This window comes from Acartia tonsa, chromosome 5 (genome assembly GCF_053477335.1).
Source record: "Acartia tonsa isolate MP-2025a chromosome 5, ASM5347733v1, whole genome shotgun sequence".
NCBI classification, from domain to species: Eukaryota; Metazoa; Arthropoda; class Copepoda; order Calanoida; family Acartiidae; genus Acartia; species Acartia tonsa.
Genome location: NC_137264.1, coordinates 44,220,261 through 44,242,808, shown reverse-complemented (window position 1 = coordinate 44,242,808; position 22,548 = coordinate 44,220,261). Strand labels below are relative to the sequence as shown.

The window sequence follows — 22,548 nt, the reverse complement described above, 5'->3', positions numbered from 1 at the left end:
GACAAAATGTCTAAAAGTTTGAAAATAAAAAAAATACATCGTGCTATTTGTACTAAAAAAAATAAAATAATTATATTACTGGCAGACAGATTCTATCACAGCTAAAGAAGGTGTATCAACTTTTTTTTTATAGCTAGCTGGTTCTTTTAGTAAGTAGTAGATGTAAATTTTTTCATAGAATTCAGATATGCAATCGGTTTTTTTGTAGACCTCTTATTTTTTAAGTAATTTAAGTTTTTTAAAAAAATAATTAAGTCGGTTTTAAGGTACTAAAACGCAACAAAATAAAAGAAGAAAATGGCCAGTAAGAACAAAAATAGTAAGATCTTTAATTTGACACCTTACTTTTAAAATTCTGTTGAGTAATTATTGAAAAAATCTATTTTTTTAACCTCGGTTTAATAAAAACTTTAGACCTAAATATTTTCTCAAACAGACATAAAAAACATGGGTTCATATATACCTTTAGAATCAGAAAAATATTACGAATCCATTGTAAGCAAAATTGAAAAAAAGTAAAAAAATAAAAAAATTTAAAAATGGCCAATTGTATTTTTTGTTCTGGCAACACTATCGTCTTCCCTTTTTTACCCCCTCTTTACCCCCTCTATACCCCCTTCCCATTTTTATACCCAATTCAAAAGTTAAGACGTTGCCTGTACAATATAATATGATATTTTCATATAATTCCTTTTATTGTAGTTTATATACTATATTGTAAACTTTTTTTTCAATTTTGCTTACAATGGATTTGTAATATTTTTCTGATTCTAAAGGTATATATGAACCCATATTTTTTTACTTGTGAAATGATAAAATTGAGTCCAAAGTTTTTATTCTCGTGGGTTTAAAAAAATCGATTTTTTCAATAATTACCTGACAGAATTGAAAAAGCAAGGTGTCAAATTAAAGATCTTACTATTTTTGTTCATAATGGCCATTTTCTTTCTTTTTTTTTGTTGCATTTTAGTACCTTAAAATCGACTTAATTTTTTTTTAAAACTTAAATTACTTAAAAAATAAAAGGTCTACAAAAAAACCGATTGCATATCTGAATTCTATGAAAAATTTTACATCTACTACTTACTAAAAGGACCGGCTAGCTATAAAAAAAAAGTTGATACAACTTCTTTTCCAAAAACAAATTTTAAAAAAGGATGACAACATTCATAAATCGAAGCTCTAAAATCAAACGGTATACAAACGAACATGAGCACGTGATGAGTGACATACTTACATTTTGGGACTTGATAATAAAGATGATTCGCTTAAAGTATTGTTTCTTGTTGTCCTAAAAATCAGATAAAGTGGTTAATAAGACGTACGGACTTTGAGTTTCTATACTTTCTAAATCATACCAAACTGTTATAGGAATCATTATGCAAAATTTAAATTCGATAGGTCATTTTTAACACGTCTAAATTAACCAAAAGAGCTAACTGTGATGTACAGACAGAGATGCAGACGAACGGACGGACGGACTGACCCTAATAATAGAAAAGCTTTGCTTTTAAAAATTATGTGTGTGAATTCTAAACTAACTTTTGTTATCAAATTCATAGAAAAAAACATTGAGCTTGTAACATTCTCAAAAAAACGGACAAATATACACATACAGCTATTTAGATTAAAGTTGTTTTAGATATTTGAATCTTTGTTGCTTAACTCGCGACCATGGCATGACACGTAGTGCATCCGATCTTCGTCGGGAAGGTGGTAGGTTAAATACGTAGCTACTTCTCCTATGTCAGTTTCGCGAGAAAAAAAAATAGTTTGAGTAGCGGGGGATGCATTGGCCCATAAACAGGCGCAACTCATTATCTTGTAGAGTTAAGACTTCTTAGACAAAGGTTGTTAGAGTATCGCATCCCATTATGGGCGGATGATGCTCTGGATTCTTTCATTTCGCTTGTGAAAGTATTTTTTTATGCAAAGTTTGATAGTACATTTTTACTAGATATATTGTTATAATAGTAAATTCAGCTAATAATATTTACGTCGTCATTGTGTCAAAATTTATCAGTACGATATCACTACGTTTTATTTATAACTATACCATAGCAGCTTTGCCTCTAGAGGCCTCTGAAGGATGAGTAGGTTCTTAAAAATGAAAGGATGTGTTTTTTTTCTTTAGTTTTTTTTCTTTTTGGGAGGGTTAAGTTATTCTCCACAAAATTGATAATAACCTTCCCTTGACCTAAAATAAGCTTCACTACAAAGGAGAACCAAATCAGTTAAGCGATCATAGTTACTGTATAATTGCTTGTTTCCTTGAAAATTTATAAGAAAATGTTATACACTAAGCCCTTGTACCTTTCCTGCTAAACCCCGCTGTGTAAATTTAATCCGTAGTTGTTGTCAGGGAGGTAGGGGACATTGGACTGTTTATTACACAAGTCCTTAAAGTTTATAATAATGTTTTCTTTTTCGTTAGCTAAACAACTTTGGAGAATTAAGATTGGTTGGTTCATTAAATTGAGTGTCTAAAAGTTTAAAGAAGGGGCAATTTTGTGTATCATCATTGGAGATTTATCGGCCATTGTCTTATCCCTTTAGATCCTTGAGTTGTTGTACTATATGTCTTGTACTTTTCCATATAAGGAATGTGCTATTCATTCATTACAACAACATATGCCAATTGTTAAACGCGAAGCTTCTCTATGCATTAAATTTGTCTTTCAATTATGAAATCAAAAAATTATTATATTGATTTTATGCTTTCTATACATGAACATTTAGATAAGTAAAAATAATTATAGTAATGGATATAAAATATACGTGGATATTATGACAGAGAAAAAATTGTAGTCAATTTAGGCTGCTAACATTGACATTATTGAGTGGTCAGTTCCTTAATCCAGTAGGTTGGGAGGGGATGTGGTAAAGGGGGTGGATCGTTATTTCAGCCAGCTACAAGTTTCATTTAATTAGAGTACATGATAATATGGTGTAAGATCCAAGTATTAATTAATAAATCCATTAGTATAGTAATTTAAAGTAGAGTCGCCTGATATCAATTCTTGTGTAATGGACAGTTTCAGGCCATTCTATTAATTTTTATTTATTATTATTATAATTTATATCTTATTCTTACTCACACATTCTTCACGATATATGAAAGTTGACATTCTTGTTGATTTACATATTGCCTATATCTTAAATATAGGTGCTTGAATGTTGTTTCGTAAAAATATTTAAAAGATTTATTTAATTAGACCGAGTAGCGCAAGTGAGTAAAAGTATTTGCTATATAAATACATCTAGATAGATACATTTATTATCAAAAACAGATTTTGTAAAACAAGGTTGGATCAAGTTAACTAGTGCATGTCAATGCAAAACAAGTAAGAAAAAAAAATACTAGTATTTTATTATGTAAATCAAAGCATACTAATATCTAATCAATTAAAGCAGAGCATGTTAAATCATTACATATGATTCAAAGAATTTAAGATTTATCTGCTCAGAGGTACATTTTTATATAAGAATTCAAATCTTGAATTGAAAATTGATCTATTGGTTTAGTTTTCATTGATCTATTTTTATGAAAATTATCTAAGTTTATAATATGAAATTTAGATATTTTCATTTTTGTTACTATTGATCATAATTGTCCTGGCACATGAGCATCCTAAGCTCGCTTGTGCCAGGGCAGAATGGGACTTTAGACTGTTTATTACACTAGTCCCCAAAGTTTATACCAAATAAAGTTTTTTTAATAACGTTGGGACTTTTGATGATTTTGAATGGTTTATTCCTTAACTTTGGTGTCCAAACGTTTGAAACACTAATTGTAATGAATAGAAGGGGTTATTTTGTTTATCATAATAGGAGATGTACATTAATTTATCGACGATTGTCTTATCCCTTTAGATCACTGCGCTCGTGCCGATCATACGCCCGGCACATGTACATCATGTAAGATTTTATTGAAAAACAGTGAAAATTTAAATCAAATTAAATTTAAAATATTCTTTTGAGTTAGTATCAGAGCAAAGAAATTAGTCTTATTAGGCTTTTGGGGATAAGTCATGCAACTTTTTAAATTTAGATTGTGTTATTTATATGCCGTTCTACAAAAGACCTAAATAACAAAAGATCTAAATAACAAAAGACCTAAATAACAAAAGACTTAAATAACAAAAGACCTAAGTAACAAAAAATCTAAATAACAAAAGACCAAAATAACATAAGACCTAAATAACAAAAGACATAAATATCAAAGGAATTAGTCTTATTAGGCTTTGGGGGATAAGCCATACAACTTTTATAATTTGGATTATTTTATTTATGTGCCGTTCTACAAAAGACCTAAATAACAAAAGATCTAAATAACAAAAGGCCTAAATAACATAAGACCTAAATAACAAAAGAATTAAATAACATAAGACCTAAATAACAAAAGACCTAAATAACAAAAGACTTAAATAACGAAAGACCTGAACATCAAAAGATCTAAATTACAAAAGAACTAAATTACAAAATACCTAATTCTAATAAGACCTAATCATACATAAGACATATTCCTACAAAAGACCTTTGCTTACACTAGCCCTTATCTTACAAAAGACCCAATACTGCAAAGACCTAACCTAACTTAAGCAGATAAGTAGGTTGAAGGTTTTATTTAGTAGCCCCTTATGGTTAGGACCCCCGCAGGGGTTAGGCAAGGGTAGTTTAGGATTTATAGATGCTGTCATCCTTAATTATGTTATATCTTATTTAGGCTTTTGGTTTTCTTATGTTTTTTTTGTAATAACGCCATTTACAACAACAATCAATAATTGAACAGATACTAAATTAAAGACAGTATATTTCAAAAATGTGTTTGCAATGTTTTAAAAGCATTTTTGGTAGTTTTGTAAAAGAATATTTTTGAAATGGGTGTGTATAGCATCATACACATATATTCTACTGCTTTCATTACAAATAGATAAACTACACACTATGCTTCTGGACATGAAAACTACAGGCCTATTTCTAATACTTTGTTATTTTGTATTAGATGAAGTATAGATCATAACATGTAAAAAATGTAATTTTTTAAATTATTTTTACAAGTTTATCAAACTATTATTATTTTAATTCAACCAAAACAATTATAGAGTAGCTTCGCTACTGTTGATTTCCAATTATATTTGACTTTTTCTAATAGATTTTTTTCAAAATAATGAAGGGAAAATGTACGAATGAATTAAGGGGTGTTTGAAAAAAATTGTGGACTTCGCGTGCCAATTTACCAATCCATCTGAAAAAGCTTTGACGATTGTCATACCTTAGACCAGGGAGGTGAAATTTGGCTGTTTATTTCACTAGCTCCAAGTTTTTTAATAGAGTTTCTTAATCATGTGCTTAACAACATTGGGGACTTTATTGAATTTTGATTGGCTGATTTATTAAGTTGGGCGTCTAAACTTTTCAACCACTTATTGTAAACTACAGAAGGAGACACCACATCAAATTTTCTTTTATAAGAGTACAGTGTGACTCAACTGTAAGGCGAAAGGGTGTTAGAGAGAGAGAGTGTGTGTAAGAGAGAGAGAGATGGGGATAGAGGGCGAAGAAAAGGAAATATTTAGCGAGGGAGAAAAGCAATGACTATGTTAAAGAAAAGCCATAATAATAAATTGAAAACACGTTGAACTTTGAAGTCGGTCTCAGAAGGCGTGTAAAATTTACTTCTTGACTCTTGAGTTAAGTGAATACTTTGAAACGAGAAACATAGAAATTTTCTTGTATTAAAAAAGCTTTTTGGAATTTTTTGTTGCAAAGAACAAGGATAATATTGTCAATAGCAGTTGCAGCAAATACAATAAGAATTTTCGACAAAAAGTAAAATAAAGTGTAATTCAGTGCTAAGTTTAAGCAGAGTCTTTTGAAAACATAACAGAACAATACAGGTTAATCATCAGAGGATAATGATATTAAGCTGTTTATCAAAGTTTTAAAATAACGTTTTCCTATTCGTTGGCTTAACAACTTTGGAAACTTTAATTTAATTTTATTTGGTTGGTTCATTAAGTAAATTGTCCAAACGTTTCAACCACTAATTGTCTTAACCCTAATTGTTACTACTAAAAATATCACAGATAGATAAGCTTCATGGTTACTGTAGTCATAAGAGTCATCTGAAAGACTGTGTGTGTGTAGCCATAGTTTCTTAGTGTTTGGACCTAAGTAGTCATGGAGTAGAACGAGACACTTTTGTATGCTAGCACCAGGGCCAGCTCAAGGTCCACGCTCAAGTACAAGTACTTGACCCGCTGTCTCAAGGGACCTACTCTTTATTACCTCACCCTCGCCGAGTATGGCAGGTGTCCCAAATTAAGTCACCGTAATGAATGACGCGCTCCAGAGAGGAGCTTGGGTAAGGGTTGCACTGATATTATGTACTTTATTATTGAGTATCCAAACTACCCAATTATCACCCTTCTTACACAACCAAGGGGAAGTTGCGTGAATGAATTGCGACTGAGAAATTCGAGTTGCCACATGGGGACTTGAACTCGAACTCTCACCATCGTAACTCAGTGCGTTACCACTGAGCTACGACGCCCCACTGAAAGACTAACTCTACCATGCTGTAAAATATCAAAAGCTGTCCTTTCAAATTGGGGTCCATAAATATTTTTCTAAACGTTTTTAAAACACTCAATCTCAATAGTTTGTTTCTTTTTAAAAGTTTAATTTCATGACAAATAAGGTCTGTCTGTTTGTCTATCTACTTGTCCGTCTATCTGTCTGTCTGTCGATCCAGCTTCTTCGCTACTTATGTATGTCGCCATTCTCGTTGAAATATTACAAATACTACTGAAATGTACATTTAATTGTACATGAATATACAGATATAAGTTGAATCAATGATGAGCTGCTGAAAAATATCATTAAAAACACCCCCTACAGTTTTCACCCTATAGACACCCCCCCCCCCCCACCCTCCTCATATCATCCCACAAGTAAGCCCCCATGAGTCTATCCTTTAATGGGGTACATTAGGATATATAAGTTGGAAGGAATTTTAATTTTAGAGGGAGATTTGAAATCTGTATCCAATTTTAAGATTTCTTTTATAAAATTAGTTTTTATATAATTCTTTATTTAAAAGCGGAAATACAATTTAAGTTCATAAATTTTGACCAATAGGATAGGTGGATTGGAAATTGAATGATTTGCGACACTTAAATTTCTCCAATCAGAGTGGAGATAATTTTCAATCCACCAATTACAGATGTCAAAATTAATTAATTTAAATTGTATTTACGCTTTTAGATAAAGAATTATACAAAAAACGAATTTTATCCTTAAAATTTGATGCAGATTTGAAATCTCCCTCTAACATTAAAATTCTTTCCAACTTATATATCTTAGTACATATATAATATGCTTGTTGTAATGAGACAGGGAGAGAGATTTAGTTATTTTATAAAATTTATTATCTAACTTTGGCCACTTTTATTGTATTTCGATGAGTTAGTTTATTAAGTTTTAACCCATAATTGTAATCTACAAAAATTTGTGTTTCATCATAGGGTATGTATATCAATTTATCAGCCATTGTCTTATCCCTTTAGATCCCTGTCACCGACTCGCCTTCCCCATTGTATATAAATATCAGATTGTAAGCCCGCACAATTTAAAGCTTTCCAATTTCACTTGTGCTATAATTTAAAAGTATAGAAGGGATTATTGATTCAAATATATTAAGAAATGCATGTAACAGCTTTCCAGTATCGCTAAGAAACCGATTAATATCCAGTGGATTAGAACCGGTTCTAAGCCATACTGAAATTATGTACAACATCGTATTATATGCAGTTTTCTAAGAATATCAAAATGTACAAATAAAATCATACGATTTAAATCTGTTTTTTGTAACCCGTGCCTTTTGAATCTCAAGGCTAAAAAACTGGTTTTAATCTTATAATTGTACATTTATTATATCCGCGGAAATCTGTTTATAATACGATGCAATAGATAACTATTCCAATTGTCAACTGACTGACTGACTAACATTTCAATTTTAATTGACTCCACTTATCTCGTGTAATTGTGTGTTTGATCCCAAAATAGAGAACTAAATCGGTTCAGTGGTTAATGAAATATTACAAGACACACAAAAGAAAACAAAAAAGTCAGAAAACCTTTATTCTTGAAAAATATTATGTATTTACAATTTTACATACATTTTCAATCACACATAATATTGTCAGTCCATTTTATCAGGGATTTAAAGGGATAAGATAAGACAACGGCGGGGTAACTTATGTACATCCCCAATGATGATATACATAAATACGCCTTCTGTAGTTTACAATTAGTGGTTGAAAAGTTTGGACACTTAATGAATAAAGTATACAAAATCTATTAAAAGTCCTCAAGGTTGTTAAGCTAACGAATAAGAAAACGTTATTATAAAAGTTTGGGGACTAGTGTAATAAACATCCCAATGTCCCCTCCCTCCCTGTACATTTTCAATCACCCATAATATTGTCAGTCCATTTCTTACAAGGATTTATACAGGGTTATAATAGAACAATGGATGGGAATAGTCCCTTTCGTAACATCGCCCCATAAGGGGCGATTTGTCGTATTTTTAAAATGGCTTTTTATAGGTTATTTTAGGTTAAGTTAGGTTATATTGGGTTAGGTGATTGCCCCACAGGGTTAGGTAATTGGCCCTGCAGGGTTAGAGCCCCCCGCAGAGGCTAGAAATAGGAGAAAAGCTACTGTGAAAAATACTAAGAATCGCTACGTAAGGTGCGATGTTACGAAAGGGACTATACCCCAATGGATTATTTATGGGAAAGAAAGGGTTGTAGATTGATTTACCCAATATTGTCCTCTCTTTCCTTAGGTTTGGGTACTCCTCGCAAGGATAGATTAATGAAAATATGTTTTCTCATTAATAAACAAAGCTGAAATCTTTTTCTCTCTCTCTCTCTCTCTCTCTTTCTCTCTCTCTCTCTCTCTCTCTCTCTCTCTCTCTCTCTCTCTCTCTCTCTCTCTCTCTCTCTCTCTCTCTCTCTCTCTCTCTTTCTTTCTCTCTCTCTCTCTCCCTTCCCTTCTCTTAAATTCTCCTCTCCTTCTCTTTCTCTTTCTGTCTATCTTTCTCTCTATCTCTCCCCTTCTCTCAAATTCTCCTCCCTTTCTCTCTCTGTCTCTCTCTCTCTTTATCTCCCTCGCGTGTCTACCCAATGATGATCAGATTCAGATTCAGAATTCAATTACAGTTAGTATGTCACTGTGTAATGTTTTCCCCATAATATCTGCATAGCATAAACTCATTCAAGTGATTTTAAGTAAAATGTGAAAAACAGTTAAAATAAAAAAAAAATATTCTAGATCTTTGTCCGCGGAAATGTAAATAAAATTAAATCATAACTTTTTTTATGCTCCTAGAGACTGGAGGCCCGGGCCAGCAAAAAAAGTTTAATTTCTATGTTTTGCTTTTCCTTACTCTTAGATAATTTTATAAAACAATACGATTTATGTGTTTTCATCATGGTTCTTTATATGTTTAGTAGCAAAGCTACTCTATAATTCGAAAAGTCCGTCCGTCGGTCCGTCAGAGACAGAAAGGGGGAAGCGTGGTTTTCTCGGCTCCTATAAAAGATAGAAGGCTGAAATTTTTAATTATTAAATATGTTAAGTGTTAACATATCTTTATAATTTTCACCAAGTTCTATTAAGATTCGTCAATTAATTGGGGAGGCTAGATCGATTCCTACATTTTTAGGTTTTTATGATTTTCTCAACTCCTATTCAAGATAGACGGCAGAAATTTTCAGAAAAAAAATACTTTAATTTTCTGATTACTTTCATCAAATTTATATTTTTATTCATGCTTAATTTGCATTTTTACTTATGTACCTTTTTTATTCATACCTGTGGCTTTGCAAAACTCTTACCCTCCACCGAAAAAAAACAGCCTAAAACCTTCCTTTATACAATTCAAAACTTCCCTACAAATTGTGTAATAATAGACCCAGCCGTTCAGAGATATTTATGACACACACACATGCACAAAACTTATTAATTTATAGAAAAGAATTTTTGTTAGCTTGCTGCACTATTAATGGTCAAAATTTTCTCTTGTTCATAAACAAATTAATATTATTTAATTATTATATTTCATTCGTTCTAATTAAACATTTGATTAATATCAAGAATGTGGGGATATATTAATGAAAGATAACTTTATTTTCTTTTATCTTATATTTGTAACTTTTTAGTATTATGAATTTAGTCGCATTTTTGCTCAATTAATGTATCTTTAAGAATGTCTTAATTAGATAAAAATGGTCAATTTTACAGGTTGCTGAAAAGGTAATTTTTTTCATTTTATCGCAATATGTGTTCTAAAAGCTTAGGATATGTTGCCTATTGCTCAGGGATCTAAAAGATTAAGACAATGACCAATAAATGGATATACAAATTAAAATACACAAAATTACCCTTCTTTAGATCACAAATGAAAGGTTAAAACGTTTGGACACTCAACTTAACAAACCAACCAAAATTAAATTTAAAGTGCTAAGCCAACGATTAACAAACGTAATTTTTAAACTTTTAATGCTAGAGTAATACAGCCCAATGTCCCCTCTCTTTTGATCTATGTTTATCAGGTACAAAATATCTCTCAAATAGTCCAACTAATTTATTCTGAATTCTGAATATACTGAATTATTAAGCACTAGCGGCTATGCCCCTAGAGGCCTCTAGGGTCACTTAAGGTAGAAGGGAGAAAAGTCGACCTCATCCCATTTAAAATTTGAGTTTCAAAAGGGTAAAAAAAAATTTGGGGGGGGAGGAGGGTAAAGACACCCTCACCAAAAAAGGTTTAAAACCTTCCCAGGACCTATAAGAAGCTTCACTGTAAAGGAGAACAATATCGGTTTAGCGATTATCGAGATCTTTCGGGACAGACAAAAAAACTCTTACTACTTTATATAATAGGATAGGATACCTTTATTACTTTTGCAATAATGGTTGTTTTAGGCTTGTTATTTCAAGAATTAGTTTGCCATTATCAGCTTAAATGTTTAAACTTTTAATGGAATTTTTTTTATTTTCTACATTAGTATTTTAAAAATCAATATTTTATAATAAAATATAAATGTTTAAAGCTCTTTTTATTGTTAGAATATTCATTTTTAAATTGATTCACAAAGGATTCAATTTATTGAATATTTAGATTTTGGAATATCTATTTTTGCATTTGGTTTGATTTTTAAAAAATGAAAATTTGTTGGATGATTTTTAAAATTTACAAGATATACCTTCAAAGTTTATTTAATCAATACTAGCTAGGTGCTTCACCACTAGCTTGCATAAACAAACAAATATTTCCATACTGCATAAACCTTATCGGGTTTTAAATTGCTAAATATAATGATATTCGTACATTCTTTTGTACATTAGTATCTTTTTATGCCGTTGCTACAAAAGACTTAATTGCAAAAGAACTAAATTACAAAAAGACCTAATACTACAAAAGGCTTAAACCTACAAAAGACCTAAACTAAGTTTCTATTCTTACTTTTTATATTTTAAGAAATCTTATAACAAATGTACAGCTTAAAGGAAGAAGGACATTTCTGGAAAAATACAACAGATGGCTAAAAAGAAAAATATTATAATAAGTTTTAAGTAAATTTTTCCACTATGAAAACATTTAAGATTTTGCATGTGGGGCCTCAATCCAGGGAGGGGGGTGGACAGACATTGAGCTGTACTAGTACCTAAATTTTTTAAATAACGTTTTTTTATTCGTTGACCTAACAACTTTGGGGACTTATATTGAATTTTGATTAGTTGATTTTTTTTTTAATTGAGTGTTCAAACGTTTCAACCACTAACTGTAATCTGAAGAAGGGGTTATTTGGTTTATAGTCATTTGAGGTGTACATACATCAAATGACCATTGTCTTATCCCTTTAGATCCCTGTCTTAATCCCTTCATACACATGGAAATCATTAAGTCTTGTTACTATGTATCATATATGTATAATCATAGACTTAACATTCAAAGTCTTGGAAGCGAAGCAACTCTATATGTATTTGTGCCTGTCCTTATGTTTGTCGGTAATAATATAATTATCCGCTTTTTAATTACTAACCCTTCAAACATATTTATACATAAAGTTTTCTTGTTCAAAGTGTATTAAAGTGTATGATGGGTTAGATTCTCTACTAAAAACTATATAAAATTAATAAAGATGAATGTTTATCAAGATGGACCATTTTAAACTGATTCTCTCAATCATTGTTTGTTGTAAAATCTGCTCTATCAATTTTAAATAATATGGGTCTAAATTCCGATTTCCTAAATGATTTTCTTGAGTTTCTATTAAAATAAAAAAATAATATCTCATACTTCAAATGTACGTGATTTATATTCCTTAATTCGTAATTTATCTATTATAAACATTTAAAAATACATAAACTCATAGTTTGTTTTATGTTTAACTCGAAATAAATTATATAAAAACAACATATAAAATAATATAAAGATTATTATTTTAGTTAGAAATATAAAGTTTTCATATGATTGCCTTATTTTGTGTATAACGCTACAACGCAAACAAAATATTTTGCAAAGCTGGCAAATTCTAATGATTTAAATATGTAAAGTGTATAAACTTACAACAGGACGGTTTTGTCCATTAATATGTAATATACCAGAAATTGGCAAAACATAGCTTAAAAATTTAAATTTAATGTAAAAATGGTTTAATAGTTTAAATAGATCAAATTGTTTATTAATGAAATAGTTATTAATCGTATCTTTCCGCGGATATTAAAATGAAGATTCGGCCCTAATTTTAATCTTACAGTTTTATCTTAATATTCGTAAGAAAATGTCTGTAATACGATGCTAAACATGATTTTTCAGTATGACCAAGAACTGGTTCTAATCGTATATACGATCAAGATTATATAAAAAAGTTTTAGGCTAACAAAAGGTAGAATGTGTATTAAAAGCTTTAAGGTAATTTAGGATCTAAAATCAAATGCATCCTCTCTTCTCTTGTTAAGAAAGCATAAATAATTAAATTAGTTTAAACAGACTGACAATTCTGCCAGACCGACGCACAGACAATTTGAATTATTGCATAGCTTAAATGTAATTGTACACTGTAAACCTGCATATGATTACTTTCTCTACATACAGATAATATGTATATAAATGCTCGATGAGCACTTTTTAGTTTTAGCCAGAGATGAAGAGATCGGGCAATCGGAGGTAACTCATTCTTTTCCCAATTTCACAGGATTAAATTTCAATGAGTTTCACGTGATGAAATCACTGAAAGAAAAAAATAATTTTAGCTCCTTGCACAAAAGTTAGTTTTAAACTCCTTCCCCCCCCCCCCCCCTAGATTTTTTTTGGAGGGGGGAGTGAATTACATTCTTCCCTCTCAATGTAAATTTTACCCTAGGGTAAATATTTAAGTGAGTTAAAAAAAAATTTGTGGTAACCCCCCCCCCTCTCCCGTAAATCTTTAATTCCCCCCCTCCTATTGGTATTTAGTACCTTAGCCCCCCCCCTCTTCCCCCAACACCAGAAAAAAAACTTGGGCGACTTTGCAACTATTATAAGTAGCTAAGCATCATCATCAAATATTAGGAGGGAAAAATTATCCAATTTGAAAATTGATCTTAGCTTTTTTTGACCTATCATTTTACCCCTGGTTTTAACTTGAGGATAATTAATTTATTTGTATCGGTGCCGTGTTGAGTCAGCAAATTAAAAGGTAGCGCAGCTGATCTAGTATTAGGAATGCTTGCTAACAGGAAACTCATTTATTGGTTAGTTCGTTCGTCCAGTAGGAGGGGATGGGGTAAATGGAGTGGATTGTTTTTAAGCCCGCTGCGAGTTTCACTTAATTAGAGAACATGAAATTCTGGCCTAACATCATAGTAATAATATATCCATAATTGTGATACAAGGTGCTTATGCATTGATGAAAACTTTTCTTTTGGTAAGATGTCATAAGATACGTCATTTAAGTCAATAGTGAGGGGGGAGGGATCTTTGCTGTATTCGCCAATTCGTTCTTCCTTTGGCCATTTTTACAAGTTCTTTTTTTACTTTTAGTAAACTGGAGTTCTTGTTAATTATATAAGCTATAATTAGATTTAAACAAATAATCTAAATTTTATAATCATCAAATTTCTTGAGCTATTAGGTACATAAATTACAAAAATGATTTATTTATGAACCAAATGGCAAAATTCTTTGCATAAAAAAGCAAGATTTGAATTTAATATTAAGGAATTACTATTGTGACGTATATTGTTACCAGTTAGAGGCACAAGAACAAATATATTTGAAGAAAGAAAGAAATTAATTTTTTCAATTACCAGTCGCACACATTTTTTCATTTTAGTTTTATTGAGATACTAGCGGCCTCTAGGGACACTTGAGGAGGGGGGAATTGAAATCTATAACCCAATATCTTTTTAGATTTAAAAAGAAAAAAGTAAAAAAAAATTTATGGGTGGATTTTTTAGGGTTGGTAACCCTCCATTTTTTGTTTTAGTGAAAAAATAGTTATAAACCTTCCCAGGACCTTTGAGAAGCTACCAAGAACTTTGGAGAACCATATCGGTTCAGCGGTTAGCTAAATCCTTCGGTACAAACATACAGACAAACACACAGAGAGACAAACAGATATCCTGTTACGCTATTAAAAAAGAATTTTTATTGGTTTAAATTATAGAATGTAGCTATTTCTAAATGCATATAATGCCAGACACACTTCATGTCAATCCAAAGAAAAAATATTTTTCAGTTTGATTTACCTAAATTAACCCATTAGTGCCGAGCGCCACTATTATGGGCCGATCGAGCTGAAAATCTCAGGGAAGCTTTATAATGGTCAAAACGGAATTCCAATTTTTTTGTTTTGCTCTAGTGGCGTGCACAGGAAAGTTGCAATAAAACCCGGTTCGGCGCGAGTAAAAAAACCTTTCGGCATTAATAACCGTTTTTGGCGTTTTTTGGTGCTTTCCCCTGGCATTAAAGCCCGTTTGCGACCTAAATACCCGGTTTTTTGGCCCAAAAAGTTAAAAATGTAATTTTTGAACGCCCAAAGTGAGATGAACACTTTTTAGAACTTTGATACGATCCGTAATTGAAAACTACACAACCTCATGTAATCTATAGAGCTACAAGTAATATACGAAGCGATTTATATCACATTTAAGATTTTGGCTATAGGTGCCGCCGTTTTCGGTTAAAAAAGCCCATTTCGAAGAAGTTTTAAAACTTTTGCTAATATTTGTATTGATAATAATGGGAGGGATATTGATAATGTAATTTTTGAACGTCCAAAGTGAATTATAGAGTAGCAACTATTCTAGTAGTATCATTAATTGACAAATGTATAAAAAAATATAATTTTTATTGATAAAAGAAAGACTAGAAAAGACTTATCACATATCTTTGGCCTAAAGTATTTAAAAAAATCACAAACAAAAGAATAGAATAATACAGTAATATCAAGATAACAAAAATGGCCTAAAACCATCAAATTTGCATATCGCCCCCCCCCCCACCCCTTAAAAATATTTATGTAGTAAAGTCTAAACCAAGATATATCTATCTATCTGTCCATCCATCCTTTTATTTATCTATCTAACAATTGTAGATTATCATTGGGAATCTACATAAATTTATCGGCCATTGTTGTCAATTTTGTACTCCAAAATTTAAAATAGTATTGCTTTTTTGAGAGAAAAAAACATATCCCCCCCCCCCCACCCCTTAAAAATATTTATGTAATAAAGTCCAAACCAAGATATATCCATCCATCCTTTTATTTATCTATCTAACAATTGTTGATTATCATTGGGAATCTACATAAATTTATCGGCCATTGTCTTATCCCTATATATCAGTCTATCTATCTATCTATCGATCCTTTTATTTATCTATCTATCAATTATATTTATCATTGGGAAATAAAGAAATTTTTACATTTGAAGAGAATAATAAATGATAAAAAATATCTAATATATCTAATGGTTGAAAAGTTAAAACCGGGTATTTTTACTCATGCCGAGCCGGGCAATAAAACTTTCGGGTATTTTTACTCACGCCGAACCGGAGTTATATAGAACATAATTAAACGATAAAAAAATCATATAAAAAATAATAATTTGAATAAAACGATTTCACAAATGAATGTAGTTGCCAATAAACTTTAAATTTCACGAAAAAAATCACTAACTTTAGTTCATAAACAAAAAAGTTAGGAGGGGTATTTTAAATCACCTTGTTTTTCTCGGTTCACCCATTTTTGATGAAAGATTGTGGCCGACCGAATAGATAGAAACGCTTCTCTCTGGGGGGAATTGAAAAACAGCGCAGTAAAGGTTAGGCTCATGCGAGCATGATGCAATCAAGAAACTGAAAACCGGTTTTTTTTTGGCATTTTCTGGAACCGGGCGTTAAAAGCCGGTTCGTCACTAATGGGTTAATTGAATAGCTGATTATATGTCATAGATTTTTCCTATTTTTATAGACAGACTGTTTAGAAAGATTGGATTATAGATTAACTTTGCTGTATAAAAAGAAAATGATTCATCATATTGAGGGAAGATCAGGGATCTTAAGGGATAAGACAATTGCCGATAAATTAATGTATATCCCCAGTAATAATTCACAAATAACCCCTTCTGTAGATTACAACCACAGGTTTAAACATTTGGACACTTAACTCAAAATTCAATAAGAGTACCCTATTTGTGCTAACGTATAGGAAACGTTATTCTAAAACTTTGGGGACTAGTGTATTAAACATCCAAATGTCCCCTCCCTCCCAGCTCAGGGGAAGATTCAACCTTTATTGATTCAATTTTCAAGTGATTGAATTTCAGATAGAAGCAAATCTTATTTGGGTACAACTACATATTTACATTTTGGGTATCTTTTAAATTTCGCATGGGACTTTTCAAAAAGTTCAACATAATAGAAGAAGCTCTTTATAGTGTCTAAAAAAGGGATAAATTAAAAACTTTTGGCCGAATAATTCCGATGTTATATTAGAATAATGAACTATTATAATATGAAATTATATGGGATACTTCGGTCACAAGTTTTATTTTAAAATTTAGCCTTGTTTTATAGTCACTCTAAAGAGCTTTACTATACTATAAACATTAGACTGGCCCAAAAAAACATGAATTTTTAAATCTTTACCATATCAATTTGCGGGTACCTTGAAGTTGTTACCGGCTCAAATGTAGACCTTTTAGTGAAAACTAGACCTCTCTACAATGAGAATTGATCTCGAAATTTCAATCTTAAGCTTTTTATCAAAAACTTCATATTTTTATGATTTTAACAAGAAATAATTAAAGAACTGCCAACCTAAAATAATGTAACAAGAGTTCAAATATGAAGCAATTATAAAAAGTAGGCAGAACTGCCATTCCTGCCAAATAATTCAAGAAAAACGTCTAAAAACATTGTTTTATTTAAATTGATAATTTGTGTAAGAAATTGAACTAAAACAGTAGCTATTAGTCTTATGAGAAGAGAAATGATGAAAAATTCTAAAAAATATACATTTTAAAGACATAAAATAGGAAAAAGTGTTTTTAATAAATTTCATGGCTCAACAGACATTGTCGCCAATAAAGAGACAATTTATTTAAATAAAAATTAAATGAAGGTAAAAAAACATGTAATATACGTATTCTCATATCTAACTTTTAAAAAAAGCATACTAATAAAAAAATTAATATTGCAAAAAATAATCTGATTGAGTAAGGCTTATCTTAAATTATTTTTCTTCAATGATTTTACAGTATGAATTAGCTTTCCCATATTATTGTAATTGTACATAAATAAATTTTTATACTTTCTTTCTTCATATGTTTATTCCTGGTAATTTTAATATTTTATTTCAATGTTTGTAAACAAACAGACAGAAAATTTGATGATTTGCTTTTTATCTGGTGTAAGGCTATATTAATTGGGGAAGAAAGAATGAAAATAAAAATGCATTTGACGAGATAGCGATAGATTTTTTCTTAAAATCAATTATAGGGCTAAAATCTACAAACAATACATAACCTATTTTTACATTCCGCACATTGAAAAGCGATTTAGACCTTCATTTGGGCCACACTAATAAACATATACTATACTTTAGCTTTACTGTACATATAAACAAAAGTGTCGCATTATATGTTACCTAGCGGCTACGCTCCTAGAGGCCTCTAAGGGCCCTTTAACTGCAATAAAAAATAATTGACCTTTTTCGGAGGAATTTTTTAGTTTCGCCTAATTTTCATTACTTCAGTGTTCAATCTGTAAGTAAAATTCGCAGAGCAAAAAATGATAAAAAAAAACAAGGATGATGACGTTTGCTGCTCCTTAGAAAATTCAACTAGTGACTACGCGCCTAGCATCAAGCGTTTCTATATTTGGAGGAGCAGAGAGGGGTTAGAAATTAGCTCATACCCATTCTAATCCTTAAATCTAAAAAAAAATAGCCTAAAACCTTCAGAGGACCAAATATAGAGAACCCTATGAGTAAGATCTTAAACTTCATACAAAATGATTTGAAAATTAATTGGATGACTGCTTTAAGATCAATCAAACGAATTGTACAAGTACATTTTTTTTTAAATGTGCATTGAAACCATGTTACCAAATCTATCAATGCTAATTCTAATTGAAACAGGGATGACAACATCCATAAAAGTAAATCTCTGATACGGTAGGAAAAACTAACATTAACACTTGTATAGTGTCATAACAGAACTGAATAAGCAGAATTTAAATTTGAGATTGTTAGTAAAATGTTGCAAAACTGCTTAAATACATTCTGATAAAGATTTTAGAGTTGCTACACTTTCTAAATCGTACCTAACTACTTGGCTTAAAGAATCATTAATAAAAATAATGATGTTTTATATTTGATAGTTAAAACAGATATATCGCGAATTGCAACAGTGGATGTGGAATATTCGGATATTGTGACAAGAAAATTTTTTGTCGTCAATTTCGGTTGTGTTTATAGTCTTCTGATATTGGTTAATACATTCCTCCATGGTGTGGGGATTGGATGAGGAAAAGTCATAGGGGGGATGGGGGCATTGTTAATTAGCCAACTGGGAGAAACATTTTACCACGTATTCCATATCCATTATTACAACAAACTATGAGAAAGGGGTTAATACTAAACCCAGAACCACTTCATTATGCAATCTACATTTTCCTGGATATTTTGTCTACGGTAGTCCATAAGTGTACAGCTTTACAGTACATTGTTTCTATTTGTTAAAGCAACACGTATGATAAAAGAAAAAGATTCTTTTTAAAGTAAAATGCGTATATTTCAATCAAAATCTATATTTTTGTATTTTTTACCGATCCACTTCATTATGCAAATCAAAAGAAAATCGATGAGAAAACGTTTGTTTTGCCCTTTTCTCCACTTTTAAAAATTAATTCTGATAAAATAACAATTTTTTAAGGGATTTATGCATTAATTATAATGATAAACAGTTTAAGGTAGATTTTAATGATTTTTCTAAATAAGAAATAATTGAAAAAAAGAAATTCTGTCCCTATCACTTTAGAGGACAGCTGCCGACCCCCAGTCTTATGGATGAAGCTAAATACATGTTAAAAATAAAAATTAGCATGAAAAGTATACAAAAATGTTTTTTGATGTGTTAAAAAAATCCATTTTAAAATCTTGATATTGAGGATGATGGCCTTTAAGATGCTCTTACTGGTGGTGATGGTGAGCTAAATGTTATCAAAGTGCATGCCCATGATGAAAACTTATATATTGAACTATGGTTCAATTTTTGTAGTCATAGCAGCCTCCAGCCAAGCAATATTAAAAAAGAAAAAAATTGCAATTTTAATTACTAAAATTCATAAAGTAAATAATGTAGTTTTGAGATAATGGTTATATTTCATGTCGAGAGGCTCCACTGGAGGCTGCTATGACTACAAAAAATGGTACATAGGTTAATAGACAAGTTGTTGTAATGGTCATGTACTTAGATAACATTTAGCTCACCTTCACCACCAGTAAGAGCATCTTAAAGGCCATCATCCTCAATATCAAGATTTTAAAATGGATTTTTTTAACACATCAAAAAACATTTTTGTATACTTTTCATGCTAATTTTTATCTTTAACATGTATTTAGCTTCATCCATAAGACTGGGGGTCAGCATCTGTCCTCTAAAGTGATAGGGATAGAATTTCTTTTTTTCAATTATTTCTTATTTAGAAAAATCATTAAAATCTACCTTAAACTGTATTTCATTATAATTAATGCATAAATCCCTTAAAAACTTGTTATTTTATCAGAATCATTTTTTAAAAGTGGAGAAAAGTGCAAAACAAACGTTTTCCCATTGATTTTCTTTTGCATTGCATAATGAAGTGGATCGGTAAAAAATACAAAAATATAGATTTTGATTGAAATATACGCATTTTACTTTAAAAAGAATCTTTTTCTTTTATCATACGTGTTGCTTTAACAAATAGAAACAATGTACTGTAAAGCTGTACACTTATGGACTACCGTAGACAAAATATCCAGGAAAATGTAGATTGCATAATGAAGTGGTTCTGGGTTTAAAAAAAAATTTCCCTTTTTTGTGGACATTTTCTATGAAGGACGAGATATTTATGTTTTCATCACGGATCAGAACCGTCTTGGGTAGCCAAATGGTAATACTTTTAGAAGTTGCAATTAGGACATCAAATGACAGTATTTAAAAGATGAATAAGCAAAACCCATAAAGAAAATAGTTATTTATCCCATTGTATTATACACAGCTTGCCGCAGTTATTAAAAGGAAAAATATAGAATTAAAAACAGTTTTGTTAACCACGGGGGCTAATAAAATAGGTATTATTTTATAATATCTACTTAAATATACCATCCTGAAAAAAAATCGTAATAACACAATAGAACACACAGACTCTAGCTATAGAATATTTTGCTATTAAAACTGAATTAAGATAAAATGAGATATGTCATTTTTGTTAAGATCATTCAACATAAAGATTATAATTTTTATATTTTTATCTGCAAAGATTCTCTAAATATTGTCTCTGTTTTTTTTTCTGTATTTGTCAGGTTATTTTTTCCACGTATCAGCTACTTAGTGATGTTAGAATTGGTGATTCCTGTAAAAGTAATGAATAAAGGTGATATAGTATGTCTATTAAGTAATGGTACAATTTAGAAAGCGTAGCAATTGTATTATTGTTACCAAGAAGTAAGCAGGTATTTTCTTATAGTGGCCATTTCCACTTTCAACATTCTGTATTTTTATATATGGAAAGTGTCATGTGTGACGTCAAAAAAATACGTCTAAATATATCTCTTTTTTAGTGGTTTCCTTTCTCACTTCTCCTCTCATCCTTCCATTATAGACGCATTTTATAACGTCAAACGTGACACTTTCCGTAACTCCGGTTTTTTTTCCAAATTAAATGTTCGGTGTAGAAAGTTTTTTGAACGTAATTGTCCTTGATTTGACAGACGAGTTAATCACTTTACAATGCTAAGGTGCCAGAATTTAAAGGGATAAGACAATTGCCAATAAATTAAAATACATCCCCAATGATTATACACAAAGTCACCCCTTACATATATTACAATTAGTGGTTGAAACGTTTGTACACTTAACTAAATAAACAAATTAAAATTCAATAAGAGTCCCCAAGATTGTTAAGCCAACGAATAGAAAAACTTTGAGGACTAGTGTAATAAACAGCCGAATGTCCTCTGCCTCCCTGTATATAAGCTGCACACGGTTGGACCCTCAGATGTCAAAACTTTATTTTAGTGTTTGGCCAAAATGACTTAGCAATTGTATCTGTAAGTACGTCTAATAACACCCTTTGCTATTTTTAAAATCCTAGAAAAATTTTTTTGCAAGAAAATTGCATAAATTCGCAACCTTTTTTAGAACCACTACATAACTCGAGTTTTAAAACTTTTTATATAAAATCCTTTTTACAAAAAATATCAATAATTACTTAAAATTAAACCTGAAAGAAAAAAATTCTCATTACACGTGTTAATTTTCATGTTTTAGGTCTTTTTTTGAGGAAAACATAACTTCTCCTTTTTTGACAATAATATATTTTTTTAACAATTCAAAGTAAAATATAATAAAACTTAAACGATTTTTCTTGAATTATCAGTTGAAAATTTCATCAAACATGCAATTTAAGTGATGAAAATTTAATAAAATCATTTTTTGAATGTTTAGAATTACCAATTTTCTACATTTAAAACAAAATGTTAACAAAATTTAAAAACATTCTAACATATAACTTCAAAAATCAATAACATTTTATAAAAAGATGTTTCAAAAAATAAATCATTAAAAGGTATTAAAATGCATTTGAAATTACTTAAAATTAAAACGAGAACATCTTTTTACACTGTATTCTGTGAAATAGAGTTTAAATGACATGATTAGTGAATGAAATATTTCCTAAACTCATTAAGCCTTTTTGTGACTATATTAAAAATAATTTATTTT

General features: G+C 30.4%; 1 protein-coding gene across 2 annotated transcripts in view; it reads left to right on the top strand.

Annotated features, from left to right (window-relative positions):
• The window catches only part of LOC145319612 (excitatory amino acid transporter 3-like), a 102,413-nt gene that overhangs the window by 16,126 nt on the left and 63,739 nt on the right, over positions 1 to 22,548 (top strand). The window contains exon 1 of one of the 2 annotated variants that reach the window (XM_080161846.1): positions 10,268 to 10,326. The exons of the other annotated variant lie outside the window; for it this stretch is intronic. The gene's annotated coding sequence lies outside the window, so the exon portion shown is untranslated. Of the gene's footprint in view, positions 1 to 10,267; positions 10,327 to 22,548 lie in introns of those variants that run through there. 2 annotated transcript variants of the gene reach the window in all.